This window comes from Terrapene carolina, unplaced genomic scaffold (genome assembly GCF_002925995.2).
Source record: "Terrapene carolina triunguis isolate 2854851 unplaced genomic scaffold, T_m_triunguis-2.0 Scaffold23, whole genome shotgun sequence".
Taxonomy (NCBI): Eukaryota; Metazoa; Chordata; order Testudines; family Emydidae; genus Terrapene; species Terrapene triunguis.
This window is the reverse complement of record NW_020664374.1, coordinates 11027629-11042665: the sequence shown is the minus strand read 5'-3', so window position 1 is coordinate 11042665 and position 15037 is coordinate 11027629.

The following is a 15037-nucleotide window of genomic DNA, read 5'->3' as shown; positions in this document are numbered from 1 at the left end:
AAGTTTGACCTCTTCTGCCCTATCCCCTCCAACCTGTCCCTGACCCAGTCCTGTCTCTTTCTCACCTCTGACTCCTTGCCCAGTCTACTTGCACAGACAGTCACAGTTCTTGTCCCACACCTCAGTTCCTTTTCAGATCTGTCTCCTCTGCCTCCGTGCCCATTCCCTTCCACACTGGTTGATAGTCCCAGTCTCCCACACCCCACTGCTCCTTGCATGATCTCAGAGTCCCCCCACCCCTTCCAATTTTCCTTACCAGCTCCCAGCATTCTTGTCCAATCAAGTTCCAGCTTCCCCCTGGCTCCCAGTCTCCTTGCCCAAAGAGTCCCAGTCTCCCTGACTACTTGTCCCTATTGATTCCTTTCTGTCCTTTCTGGTTCGGGTTTTCGTCCCTCTCTGCATTCAATTCAGATGTTTTTCTCCTCCTCACTGCCTGGGTGCCAGCAGGGGGTCACTGAGAGAGACAGGTTCCCTGCTTTCAGATCTAGTGTCTGGTCCCACCACTGAGCAGCTGTGGGCAGCAGCTACAGGGAAAGTCTGTCTTCACCATTATAGCCCTGTTCTGTGGGGATGGCGAATGTGCGGTCTGGTCACACATTCGAGCTGTGAGTGACTTGGGATAGTCAATCCATGGAAATTTCCCTAAGGACTACATAAAAACTGATTAATATCCTCCATTATTTGGGCCAATATAAATACAGTATATATTACACACACACAAAACTTTGTTAAAATAACATTATTAAGGTTGTCAAGTCAAACAATCAAAAAATAGAAAAGACCAGAATTAAGGTTGTCTGTGCAACTTTAATTCATCCTCCTTATGCATTATGATAAATCTTTAATTACCTGATCATTACAATTTTTTCCACAGCTCCCAGTCTCCTTGCCTAGCCAGTCCCATTCTATCTCCCAAACCTCTAGTCACAGATACCCTTCCCCCTTCTAGTCCCAGTTTCACCAGATGCCTTGACCCAATCTACACCTTTCCCTCTACCCTGCTCTGGCTTTTCTCTCCTCTGCATTTACATCAGATGGCTTTCTCCTTTCCACTGCCTGGGTGAGAACATTGAACTGTTTTGGCTGAAATTTTCCAAAAATAATCAAACTGAAGCAGAGGCTCGGTACATTTCAGCTCATATGGTTCAAGTTTGGAAACGGTATAAGCAACTGCAAAAACATCTTATAATTGGAAGTTTTGGGTGTACCTTAATAATAGGTGGTGTTGCCAGCCCCACTTCTAATATGTAAGGCCTAGTCTACAGTAGGGATCTAAGATACAGAACTTCAGCTACGAGAATAGTGTAGTTGAAGTCGACATATCTTAGATCGACTTAGAATCACTTACTTCGCGTTCTCGCGGCGCGTGATTGATGGCCGCCGCTCCCCCGTCGACTTTGCTTCCGCTTCTTGCCGAGCTGGAGTTCAGCAGTCGACAGAAGAGCGATCGGGGATTGATTTATCGCGTCTACACTACACGCAATAAATCGATCCCCGATAGATCGATCGCTACCCGCCGATCCGGCGGGTAGTGTAGATGTACCCTTAGAGACTGTCCCTTCCTCAAGGAACTTAGGCTGAAATGCTGGACTCATTGCAGTCAGTGGCAAAACTCCCTATGACGTCAAAGAGGCCAGGAGTTCACCCTTAAAATCGAAATGGACAAGGCAGACAGAGTTAAAGGGATGCAACATACAAGCAGCTTGAACAGAGTGATGGTGGTGGACAAATAGCTAGTTCCACAATTCTTTTTGAAGGGGGAGGAAGTTTCACTTTTGTTTGTATATGCGTCCGCGCACACACTACATGTGTAATGCAGCAGATGTGGGGTAAGGAGAGAAGGCAGAAGGGAATCAGTTAATAGGACACGCAAAGGAGGGAACTGGCTATTGAAGAGATGGAGATAAGGGGTATAGAGAGATGACAAAAGCAATGGAGAGGAGCACAAAGGGCAGGGATAGTATGAATGTAGATGAATGATCTATGAGGGAGACAAAGAAATGGTTCAGGTCAAGATACCTACACAAATCAGATTTAAGGGGGGGGAAATCATCGGCATAGAAACTATAGGTGATAAGAGATCAGCTAGATTGTTTCGCTCATCCATGAGCCAGTGTAGGGTTATTCTGTAGTTTCTCTCTTTCTATACAACGTTAGCAACCTCTGAGCGGCTCATACAAAACTCATCCCCTGATTGTTCTCACTGCTAAAACAAGTGTCCATGCCTTGGTGATCTCTCACAGGATTACTGTAATTTTCCATCTATCTTCACTGCTTTTTTAAAATTTACCCTACCTTCATTCTGTCCAAAATGCTGCTGTCAAAGACCTCTTTACTTCCGGTTCTATCCTTTTCATTTTTTTCAGTTCACTGAATCCCTCTAATTACTTCCAACCTACTTCTGCATAACTTCAAGCACTTTGACCTTACCTAGGAGGATGGATATAACTTTGTTTCCCCTACTCCTCTGCTTTAATTAGTTTTCATTACCCACTATTCATCTTCCTATTTTCTATGCTCTTCCCAGTTCTTTCACCCGGTTTCCCCCTTCATCTCCTTCTCTAGCTCCATGTTCACGCCTTCTTTCATTTTGCTCCCTCTATCTGAAACTCTTCTTCTCATGGGCGGCGGGTATCGTAGGCCATGGGAAGCTAAGCCTCCCTTAACCCAGGCCTGTGGCCCTGCCCACCCTCGCTCTCCCTCTCCCCTGCTGTTGTGGCTGGGGCTCCTCTGGTCACAGGGGGCTCCCTCAGGGCTCCTCCAGCTGCAAGGGAGAGGCTTGGGGCTCCTCCAGCCTCAGGGCTCCAGGGGCCAGGGCCTTGGGGTTCCAGTGGGTGGGGCCAGGGACTAGCCTCCCCGAAGGGGGGGTTCACCCACCGCCCATGCTTCCTCTTCTCGTCTGCTAACCTTCATCTCTCTTTCTTCATATATTTCTTTCCTTCTTGTCATTAATAATTCTCCTCCTGTTCCTGGGCTCCTATCCCATGTCTCCTTTTGTGTTTGTCTGTCTTGTGTTATTTAGACTGTAAACTCTTTTGAGCAGAGACAATATCTTTTTTATGCTTTAAAATACAATTGTAAATCTGCTTTACGAATGTAAAGTACCAGGTAATTGAAAAATATTTATAGCACTTTTAAATAACTGCCCTCAAAATGCTCATAACACTTGCTGCTCTGCATTAACACAATGGCTATAATCAATTCTCATGCTTCAGAGCTTTGGCTGGTTGTCTATAGGGATCAGGGAGAACTTTTTTTCCCTTGAAGCACAGTTGGCCACATGTATTCTGGATTTTGTTTCCATCTTCCTCTGAAGCACCAGAGATTGGCCACAGCTTAGAGACAGGACATCAGATGGGGTGGACCTGTGCTCTGAAGTGGCACAGAGAATCTTGGCTCGTGTGTCTTGTTCACATACTCACCATCAAACTGGGGTCAGGAAGAAATTTTCCCCTAGATCAGATTGACGGAGATCTTGGATTTCCCCCCACCCCCACCCCCACCTTCCTTTGCAGCATGGGACATGAATTGCATGCCAGGATCACTTAGCATATTTCACCTAAGCAATTCTTTGCCATTGCAGGGACCTCAAGCATTGGTAGAACCTTGGTCTCTTTTGTTCTCTGCCTGTGGCATACAACAATTTAGTCTCCTGAGGATTGAAGTGCTTTGGTCTAACCATGGGCAGCGGGTGAACGCACTGTTGGGGGAGGCTAGCCCCCGTCCCCTCCCCCTCTGCCTGAGGCCCCGCCCCTCCTATCCCCCTCCCCTGCCGGAGCCCGGAGCACAACCCCCCTGCGGCTGCTGCCCCCCACCCCCCGCATGTCCCCAGATCCAGCGTGTTGGGTGGCAGCCTGGCCAGAGTGCCCCCATCCCCAGAGCGCCCCCAGCCCCAGCCCTGGAGTGTCAGGCAGGTGGCGTGATCACAGCTTCCCCAACCCCAGTGCTGGGTTGGTGGGAAGGGCAGCTGCAGCTTCCCCAGCCCTGGAGTGTCCCCAGCTCTAGTGCCGTGATCCCTGCACCACCAGTGCTGGACGGACGAGCGGCACAGCATGGCCTCAGCCCCAGAGCCCTGAGCCCCGGGCCTTGTGTGCACCGGCCCCAGCCTGCCTGCCCCAGTCTCTCAGCCACAGAGGACGGGAACTGAAATAGGCAGAAGGGTGTCTGGGGGTGGAGTGTGGGCAGGGCCATACAAGGCTGTTTGGGGAGGCACAGCCTTCCCCTGCCTATGCTACCCACCGCCCATGGGTATAACTAAAGTCATTAGGCTTAATAGGGGGCTATCTGGGTAAAATTTAATGGTTTGTAGTATACAGGTCAGACTAGATGATGTAATGGTCTTTTCTGTTCCTAATCTCTATGAAATTAAATCACAGAATTAATGCCTCAAAATCATGGATTATGTTAAAAATTATACACGCTTGTTTTCCATTTTTTAGGACAGGTTTTGCATAATGCCTCTGCTCTAGAAGTTACTTAGTTAATGGAGATTCCCTTTTTTCTGTATTTTACTAACTGCAACCATTTGTGTTGCAAATACCATGTTCTGGGGAAAGAATAGGCTTCTCCCTATTGTTCTGTTCAGTACTGATTTTCAAGCAACATGCTCAGGGGGAAAGAGAGAATTCAGTCTTCATATTGGCAGGCTGTAGTTGGACATCATGAGATGTGCCAAAGTATAAACAGAGTGGTGGAAATTCCCAGCATTTTTTCCACAGAAGTGCTACTGGTTGGCCTGAGAGCAGTCTGAAGTATGTGCTGTAATGCATTCCAATCACCAAAGCAACGTGATATACTTTGGTTCTTCCTTTGAAAGTTCTCAAGTTACTGAGCTTTTAAAGGGCCTCATTTGAGGCTAATCTTCTAACATTGGTGGTGCTGATGGAGGTGGTGGTGGGGAAAGCAGGCATCATACTTTTCAGAACTGTCTCATTGCTTTCCTTCACTGAGGAAATGCTATTTTTAAAGTAAACTGCACTCCAAGCATAGGTAGTTCAGCACTATTTTTTTAAGAGTTGCCACAGCAACACAGATACCCCTCCCTCCTCAAGTTCCCTAAAACCTGCTTCACAAGTTGTCTTTGAAAAAATATTGAACTGATAAAAGTCAGTGTACCATTATCTTCTAGATTGTTAACAAAAGACCAGCCTCTACACCAGCTCCAAAGAGCACACATTTTAGGAATCAGATGTTTAGAAAAGGATGAGAATGATCAGTTGAATTCGGTTCCACACAAACAACAGTCTCCTTTTTGGCTTTTGAGAGCCAGTGCTGTGCTGCAGCAATCAGTGTGAGGGCTGCTGTGTCTCATTCTACCTAGAGAGGACAGAGGAAGGCAGGGATGCATAGAGAATACACTCAAAAGCGCAACTATTACAGCATTGAAAATGTTGTAAGTGCTATCCCCAATGCTACCCTCCACCTGTTAGTAGATGTGCAGGGACCTGACCACGCCTCTGTCCACAGTTGCTAACTTTCACCCGGTAAATAAGCACCCCGACTTTCACAATAAGCCAAAAATCAAGCTAATCCCATTTCAAAACAAGGCCAAAACAAGCCAATCCCTAAGAACCCCAACACTCTATGTGATTAGATCCCCCCGGTGTGCAGTCTGGAACTGTGGTGGGCCCGCTGTGCACCCCTGACTCTCTCCCCTCTTGCCCCTGCTTGCCCCCCCCCCTTTCTCCCTCTTGTTGGGAGCCAATCAAAAAAAGAAGCATCAAGCTACAACAAGCTACAAGCCAAACAAGCTACAAGCCAAAAACTAGCCAACAAGCAACTCACAAGCCAATTAAGCCAAAAACAAGCCCAATTTCTGTTTTTTTTTTCACGGGTTTGGCATGTCTGCCTCTGACCTGACCTGCCTGGCAATATCTTGGAATACTCCATATATTCCAAATACCCTTCGGAGTGTGGAGTAACTCTGGCCTAGCAAAGCATTCCTACCCATATCTTATGCGCGGAGAGTACAAGCAGTCTCAGGCTACGTATCAGAGGGCACTTAGGGGTGGAGGAAGAGCTCCTTTCATTCTTTTCTTCCACACCTGTGCAAGATCAGTTACAATTTAGTCCAACATGTTTTTAAATCAGATGAATTACACAGGTTTCAGTGGTAGTAGCCGTGTTAGTCTGTATCAGCAAAAAAAACCGAGGAGTCCTCGTGGCACCTTAGAGACTAACAAATGTATTTGGGCATAAGCTTTTGTGGGCTAGAACCCACTTCAACAGATGTATGAAGTAAAAAATAAAGGAACAGGTATAAATACATGAAAGGACGGGGGTGAGTAACAGTAGGGAGAAATTAATTCCAGTTCTGCAGCTTCATGTTGGAATTAATTTGCAAACTAGATACCATCAGATTAGGCCTGAATAAAGACTGGGAGTGGTTGGGTCATTACAAAACCTAAACTTAATTTCCCTAATACTAATTTCTCCCTACTGTTACTCATACCTTCTTGTCAACTGTCTGTAATTGGCCACTCTCTAACCACTTCAAAAGTTATTTTTCCTCCCTTGGTATCCTGCTGTTAATTGATTTATCTTGTTAGACTGACCTAACACTTGGTAAAGCAACCCCCATTCCATGTTTATTAATTACACAGACGTTATTCTGTGGAGGGGGACACTATTAAAGAGCATTGCAGAAAAATGCTGCCAGGTCTCCATGTGGTACATATAGGTGAAATTAATATGGTCTAGGAATTTGGCTGATTGGAAAATGAAAAACTAGTTTCACAACAAATTTTGAAGCTGTTCATTTCAAAAGGTTTGATGCTGACCCACTTCCAAAAAAGTTCATGCTTTTTCATTTTTTAAACATTGAAAACATCATAATGGATATCAGTATTGTTTGTTTCCGAAATACTGGGTGCCATGGTGGGGGAGCACTGGAAAGGAGGGGAGGCGAGAGTACAGAATAAACCAGAATTGCATTTTGCCAGCTGATGTGCAGGGGTTTAGCAGCAGTAGTTGTGTTGCTGCCCAGTTTTAGGGAGGAGCTGCCACCATGGACTGCTTGTGCAGAACAGAACAGTGTGTTTAGTGTGCAATAGGTGGCTAGGACTATTCTGAATCCCAAGCCTCACTGGGCCTTCCAGACCATCTCTTTGTCAAAAGTATTTTGCTAAGGATCTTTTTCATGTTTTCCTTGGGCGTGATGCTCGTTCTTACCAAGGGATCACACCACTGTGAATATAGAGAAAGGTGGATGCCCTAATGGTTGTCTCATGAAAGCAACAACTTGAATCCATGCTAAAGCTTGGTGAAGCCTGTGGTTGTATCTATTTTTGAGTCATACAAGCGGTAAATAAAAAATAGCTCAGTCTTGAAAAAAGCTCAGAGGAGAAATATTTGCTGTCTTCAGCAACAAAAAACCACAACAAAACAAATCATCTCTCCAGAAAATTCAGCAATAGATTAAACTCTCCCCCACTAGGGTCATCCTTTCTGCCTTGCTCCCAGCCCCAGTCCATGAACATCCTAGGAGGGGAAAAGGTAGGGGAGGGAAGGTTGATTCTCTTCTCTCTGGTGATAAATAGAGCATTTAGTAGTGGACAAATTGGGGAATACTGAATCTCTGGGGACCTAATCAAATGTGAATCAAGTCACTGAGTGTGGAATAAAATGTCAGTTGGTGTGTGGCCTTTCCATGCCAGCTAGCATTTTCTCCTTTGTGAAATGGATTGCGAGCGGCTTTATGTAGCTGATACTTGGTTTTTTTTTTTAATTTAATGTAGGGTTCAGGGTAACAAATTCTGTTCCTTGTGGAATTGAATAGGAGTGTGTGATGGGGTTTACAGACTAAAGGAGTGATGGAGCAGTACTGGGCCAAGAAGGTCCCACTCCTCAGCAGCTGCAGAGCATGCTCCAAATGGAGAAGATGCTTAAAATGGGACTCTGGCACTCAGGCAGAGGGAAAATGAAGGAGAGGCTGCGTGGAAACTTTTTCAAGACACCATAATAGAGGCTCAATTTAAATGTATACCCCAAATTAAAAAACATAGTAAGAGAACCAAAAAAGAGCCACTGTGGTTAAACAACAAAGTAAAAGAAGCAGTGAGAGTCAAAAAGGCATCCTTTAAAAAGTGGAAGATAAATCCTAATGAGGAAAATAGAAAGGAGCATAAACTCTGGCAAATGAAGTGTAAAAATATAATTAGAAAGACCAAAAAAGAATTTGCAGAACAGCTAGCCAAAGACTCCAAAAGTAATAGCAATTTTTTTAAAAATAGATCAGAAGCAGGAAGCCTGCTAAACAATCAGTGGGGCCACTGGAAGATCGAGATGCTAAAGGAGCACTCAAAGATGATAGGGCCATTGCAGAGAAATTAAATGAATTCTTTCCATCGGTCTTCACTGTTGAGGATGTGAGGGAGATTCCCAAACCTGAGCCATTCTTTTTGGGTGGCAAATCTGAGGAACTGTCCCAAATTGAGGTGTCATTAGAGGAGGTTTTGGAACAAATTGATAAACTAAATCAGTAATAAGTCTCCAGGACCTGATGATATTCACCCAAGAGTTCTGAAGGAACTCAAATGTGAAATTGCAGGACTACTAACTGTCATCTGTAACCTATCATTTAAATCAGCTTCTGTACCAAATGACTGGAGGATAGCTAATGTGACGCCAATTTTTAAAAAGGGCTCCAGAGGTGACCCTGGCAACTACAGGCCAGTAAGCCTCACTTCAGTACTGGGCAAACTGGTTGAAACTATCATCAAGAACAAAATTGTCAGACACATAGATGAACATAATTTGTTGAGAAATAGTCAACATGGTTTTTGTAAAGAGAAATCTTGCCTCAACAATCTACTAGAATTCTTTGAGGGGGTCAACAAGCATGTGGACCAAGGGGATCCAGTGGATATAGTGTATTTAGATGTTCAGAAAGCCTTTGACAAGTCTCTCACCAAAGGCTCTTAAGCAAAATAAGCAGTCATGGAATAAGAGGGAAGGTTCTCTCATGGATTGGTAACTGGTTAAAAGATAGGAAACAAAGGGTAGAAATAAATGGTCAGTTTTCAGAATGGAGAGAGGTAAATAGTGGTGTCCCCCAGGGATCTGTACTGGGCCCAGTCCTATTTAACATATTCATAAACAATCTGGAATAAGGGGTAAATAGTGAGGTGGAAAAATTTGCAGATGATACAAAACTACTCTACTCAAGATAGTTAAGTCCCAGGCAGACTGTGAAGAGCTACAAAAGGATCTCACAAAAGTTGGCAACAAAATGGCAGATGGAATTTAATGTTGATAAATGCAAAGTAATGGACATTGGAAAACATAATCCTAACTATACATATACAATGATGGGGTCTAAATGAGTTGTTACCACTCAAGAAAGAGATTTTGGAGTCATTGTGGATACTTCTCTGAAAACATCCACTCAGTGTGCAGCGGCAGTCAAAAAAGCAAACAGAATGTTGGGAATCATCAAAAAAGGGATAGCTAATAAGACAGAAAATATCTTATTGCCTCAATATAAATCCATGGTACGCCCACACTTTGAATACTACGTGCAGATGTGGTCGCCCCATCTCAAAAAAGATATATTGGAACTGGAAAAAGTTCAGAAAAGGGCAACAAAAATGATTAGGGGTATAGAACGGTTCCATATGAGGAGAGATTAATAAGACTGGGACTTTTCAGCTTCGAAAAGAGGCGACTAAGGGGGGATATGATAGAGGTCTATAAAATCATGAGTGGTATAGAGAAAGTAAATAAGGAAGTGTTATTTACTCCTTCTCATAATACAAGAACAAGGAGCCACCAAATGAAATTAATAGGTAGCAGGTTTAAAACAAACACAAGAAAGTATTTTTTCACGCAATGTACTGTCAGTCTCTGGAACTCCTTGCCAGAGTGTGTTGTGAAGGCCAATACTATAACGGGGTTCACAAGGGAGCTAGATAGATTCATGGAAAATAGGTCCATCAATGGCTATTAGCCAGGATAGGCAGGAATGGTGTCCCTAGCCTCTGTTTGCCAGAAGCTGGATTCGGTGACAGGGCATGGATCACTTGATGATAACCTGTCTGTTCATTCCCTTTGGGGCACCTGCCATTGGCCACTGTCAGAGGACAGGATACTGGGCTTGATGGACCTTTGGTCTGACCCAGTATGGCTGTTCTTATGTTCTTAGTAAGGAAGCCAATTAGTACCTTTTGGGATAGAGGAATCCACGGAGGAAGGGCCTAGACTGTGGGTAAGATCCAACTGGGCAACCAGGGGCCTGACCCCTTTTTCCCTCCCCTTGTCCCCGACAAGGGGCAATCATTGGGCATTGAGAAGGGAGCTGAAGAGCCCCTACTGACCATCTGAATCATCGAGACTGCTTGAGCAACTCTTTGCAGGGAGGGAAGCAGAGTGCTGTGACTGTGCCCCAAACTGAGAAAAGCACAAGGGAATTAGGAAGTGGTTTTGGGGATCAGCTAGAGGGGACTGAAACACTCTTCATCCCTTCCCCCTTGGGCCCTGGGCTGGACAGTGGAGAAGGAGGGCTTAGGTTCTCCCTACCCTCTGCCCCTTGTCTAGCCAGGGGAACCCAGATAAGGACAGACTGTAATTTGGCTGCCAGGTCCCCAGATTGCCCAACAAGGCCTTTGGGGACTGTTGAACCCTGGCCTGCCCACTAGGCATGCTGGCCGCTAAGTGAACCCTGCTACAGGGTGGAACTGATGAGTTTCTAGGGAAAGTATCCTAAAGATCCATGGAATTTTACAGAATTATGGCTCTAGTCCTGCAACTGGAACTGCATGGACAGACCTTTGTGCCCAGGCGAAATCCCATTGACTTTGGTAGGAGTCTGCATGGCTGAAAGGATCCACTTGCAAGGATCTGATTGCAGGGTCAGGGTTTACATGCCCATTGTAGAATTCTGTCGGTTGGTTAAATTCTATAACAGATATTCTGTATTAAATTATGTGGTGCTTTTCCATAAGGGGAATAAATTCAATAGATCTATTGTTTCCTTATAGCTTTCTACCATCATTGTAGCTCAGTTAATGTTACAAAGAAAAAAAAAAAAAGCATATCATCTGGGATAATGGATTTTAGGTGGAAAATAAACAAATACCACCTCCCCCCAGTCCTCACAACCTCCTGGAATAGCAATATTCCTGTATTACAATAATTTCCCCCTGGGGGTTTTTACTTTTTTTTGCTGCATGCATAACATTTGAGAGGAATAAAAACTATTATTTAACAAGAGCAGATGAACAGTCTGGGGTGGGGTTGGTGAGAGGGCGAATGTTGTGCTACTTGCAGGCAGTTCTGAACAACAAGTATGAAAAAATATTTAAAACATTTTTAAAGGCATTGTTAGCCCTAAATAAGACACGTTTTCCTAGTTCTTTTAAATTCTAATTAACTAGTTTATACATGGCCCACCTGTCCTCTAAGAAAAGTAAGTCCCTGAAGAAATCCTTCCAGTTTTCACTCTGACTTTCTCATCATGAGAGAATGTCATGAAATAATATCTTCATTAGGAGGTGGGTACTTATTTGCCTTATTCTGAAAATATTTTACATCTAAGGTACCAATTTTGCAATGATCTCTAGGGTTTGCAGAGGCACAAGAGTGCAGAGCCTATCACAGAATCAGGACCCCAAAAGGGAAAATAATAGTCATTAGTAACACTTGAAAAAAATTGAACATTTTTGAATTTTTTTCCTTTTTCAGGTTTTCCTTTTTCAGGTTTCCAAATGGATAGCTTTCATTTTTTCATGAATTTTTTAAAACTGAAATGTTGTTTTGTTTATGGATTTTTTTTTTAAATTCACTGAGAGATTTTTTTAAAGTATTTTTTCAGAGAGTTTCATGAAAAAAAAAGATTTTTGGATTAAAAAAGCTCTTCATTTGAAAAGTATTGACCAGATGCATATTTCTTATTTATTTAGCACTAACAATGTGTTTGGTGCTGCACAAGACTTAGAACACATAAGGTGAAATACTTGCCCTCAAAGTCAATGGTAAAAAAGTCCCATTGACTTCAATGGGGCCACAATCTCCGTCCCGTAGGAGCTTACAATCTAAATAGAACAGAGGTTTTCTATTGGAGGGCCATTCAAATGAATGGAACATTTGTATGGTATAATAGTACACTTTGCACTACTACAGTGCCTCCAGCTAAGGATGCCAAAGTGCTTTTACAAACAATTCTTCTTCATAAACCCCATGTGGGCTTATTGGCTAAGGTAGCTTTGTCCAACCACACTGAAGGGACACCTTTCATGAATGTACCATTCAAATAGGTGAAATTATACTATAAAAACAAACTTATGTCAGACCTTAAAAATAATGTTGGCTAACACAGCTAAGGTTCCCACTAATGTGAATATTTCTGACAGAACAAGTTCATGTCTCTCAGAGTCACAAAGATGTTATGTGGAAACATTGCATCAACAGGTTACACTGAAATGTCAGTATACAGCATCAAAGTAGAAGCATATTGTTATATACCAGTCGTTTCTGACTCTCACTCTTGACTTTCATAGGTGAAATGTACTAATTTCTACACTCTGTGGTACATGGGGCTTTCCAGGGCTTTAAAATGTGCAGCTCAACTTTCTGAAGTGATTCTTGGCAGATACCTGCAGGGGAAGCTGAAGCAAGAAGTGTGGCAGGTGGTCTGTGTGGTCCCTGCCCTATTATGTTTCTTTAGTCCCCACATTAAAGTGATGCAATGATGTCCTGTTGGAGATAGTTTTCTGTACTGTGATGTCATCCCCAAACTTCTGTACACATAAATAAAGACAACTGTGTGTATTTACAGCACAGTATCCATTACAATAGCAGTCACTCAGCCACAATCGCAATAGACATGGCTGCTTCGCTAACAAACTCATTTTCAGTTTTTTCATTCCAAGGCCCTGACCCTGCAAACACTTATTGCACATGCACAGCTATTCACCTGAATAGTCACATTGACTTCACTAGGGACTACTCACATGCATAAAGTTAAGCATGTGAACAAAGTGTTTACATGACTGCAGCCTAAAATTGTACATCTGTAATGGGAAAATGAGCAGTAACACTGTAAGCTACACATTCAAATACAAAAACATGAATGCGAAATACAATATTCATTACTACAGGTGCTTCAACTTTGGCAGTTCCTGACTCTTCCATTTTCACGCTGCAACCTCATTATTGTATGAAGGGCCTGATCCTGCTTCATTGATATCTATAGAAACAGTCCCATTGACTGCAACGAGACTTCAGTTCCTAACTGAGTTACCTTGTATATAAATTATATTTACAACTGCACATATATAGTTTTGCAAGCAGATTTCACTGTACAGTGATTAGATGAGTTTGAAGGAGATCCTGAGGAGAAAACCCAGTAGTCAAGAAGTAATATGTATAAACCAAACCAGCAAACTGAACTGAACTGTGTAGCTCACCTGAGTATCAGCTCACCCTGACTTTCCTAGAAGGCTCTGCTCCATTGCTGTCTCCCCCAGGTTCTCCCCTATCAACTGGTAATGAAGGCAGGCACAGCCTGGAAAGACTGCTTTTTCCACAGCAGAACGAATCTTTAAAGGGTAGTTTGACCTCTCTTTTTAAAGACTTTCTACCTCAAAGATTCTAACTTTTTCATACTAAGGATGTACCATTGATTTTTCTATTCCTTTGAAACTCAACAGGGGTATTGTTCTGATAACAAGTAGACAGGAGATAGCCTGTCACACCAATCTCCCACTCTTTCTGCGTATTGCATGGAGGTAGAGCAAGAACCTCTGAAAGCACCAAAGTTATATGATGTTGTAGTTGACATAGTTGCTGGAACACATACATTCTCTCTCAGATCCATTGCTATAAGGAATAAATGTCACAAGCAAACAGACAGACATCACACATTTTCTCCGCAGACATCTGTAAAATACTATGATCTTTGCAGAATGAGATGTACCATTTGGCTTCTACTGGAGCGGGAAAGTCAAGCTATAACAAGTAGTGGTTCAATTGTTTGATAATTGATTATATTTTTCATTGAATGAATTCTGAGGATTCACAAAAACTGTCCATCTTTCATGATCAGATCAGACCAGATCAGACTGCCCCCCCACCCATTGCCATGTGCCAAAGTACAGTTTTGCTTACTCAGGCTAAAACTATTGCTGTAACATATATAATTCCCTTTCTACTGGTTACATTACTAAAAAACAAAAACCCCTGAGACTTGAAAAGATGAGGAATAGAGAATCTAAATTATCTAACATGAAGGAAATATCTCCAATTGCCATATAAAATGTGATGCTCCTCCCTAGTGCATAATTTCTCCTTAAAGACACAAATGTATTTCAAAGAGGCTCTGTAATAATGATCAGGATAAAGCTCAACTGGAAAAGAGGTGTAAGAAGATACATACATACATACATAGAATAGAATAGCAGGGTTGGAAGGGACCTCAGGAGGTCATCTAGTCCAACCCCCTGCTCAAAGCAGGACCTAATCCCAACTAAATCATCCCAGCCAGGGCTTTGTCAAACCGGGCCTTAAAAACCTCTAAGGAAGGAGACTCCACCACCTCCCTAGGTAACCCATTCCAGTGCTTCACCACCCTCCTAGTGAAAAAGTTTTTCCTAATATCCAACCTAAAACTCCCCCACTGCAACTTGAGACCATTACTCCTTGTTCTGTCTTCAGGTACCACTGAGAACAGTCTAGATCCATCCTCTTTGGATCCCCTTTCAGGTAGTTGAAAGCAGCTATCAAATCCCCCCTCATTCTTCTCTTCTATAGACTAAACAATCCCAGTTCCCTCAGCCTCTCCTCATAAGTCATGTGCTGCAGCCCCCTAATCATTTTTGTTGCTCTCTGCTACATACATACATACAAGAAGTGTAAGAAGATATAGAGGGATGGATGCCTACTTTAATGGCACTACAATGATCTACACCAGGTGAGGATTTGGTCCAACGTCTTTTCAGTCTGAGTAATTCCCAAGTACGGATGATTATGCTACACACTTTTATGAGGCTTTTAATGATAAATTATTGGGCTGCTGAGTAATCTTTCAGAATAGTTTGTTTGT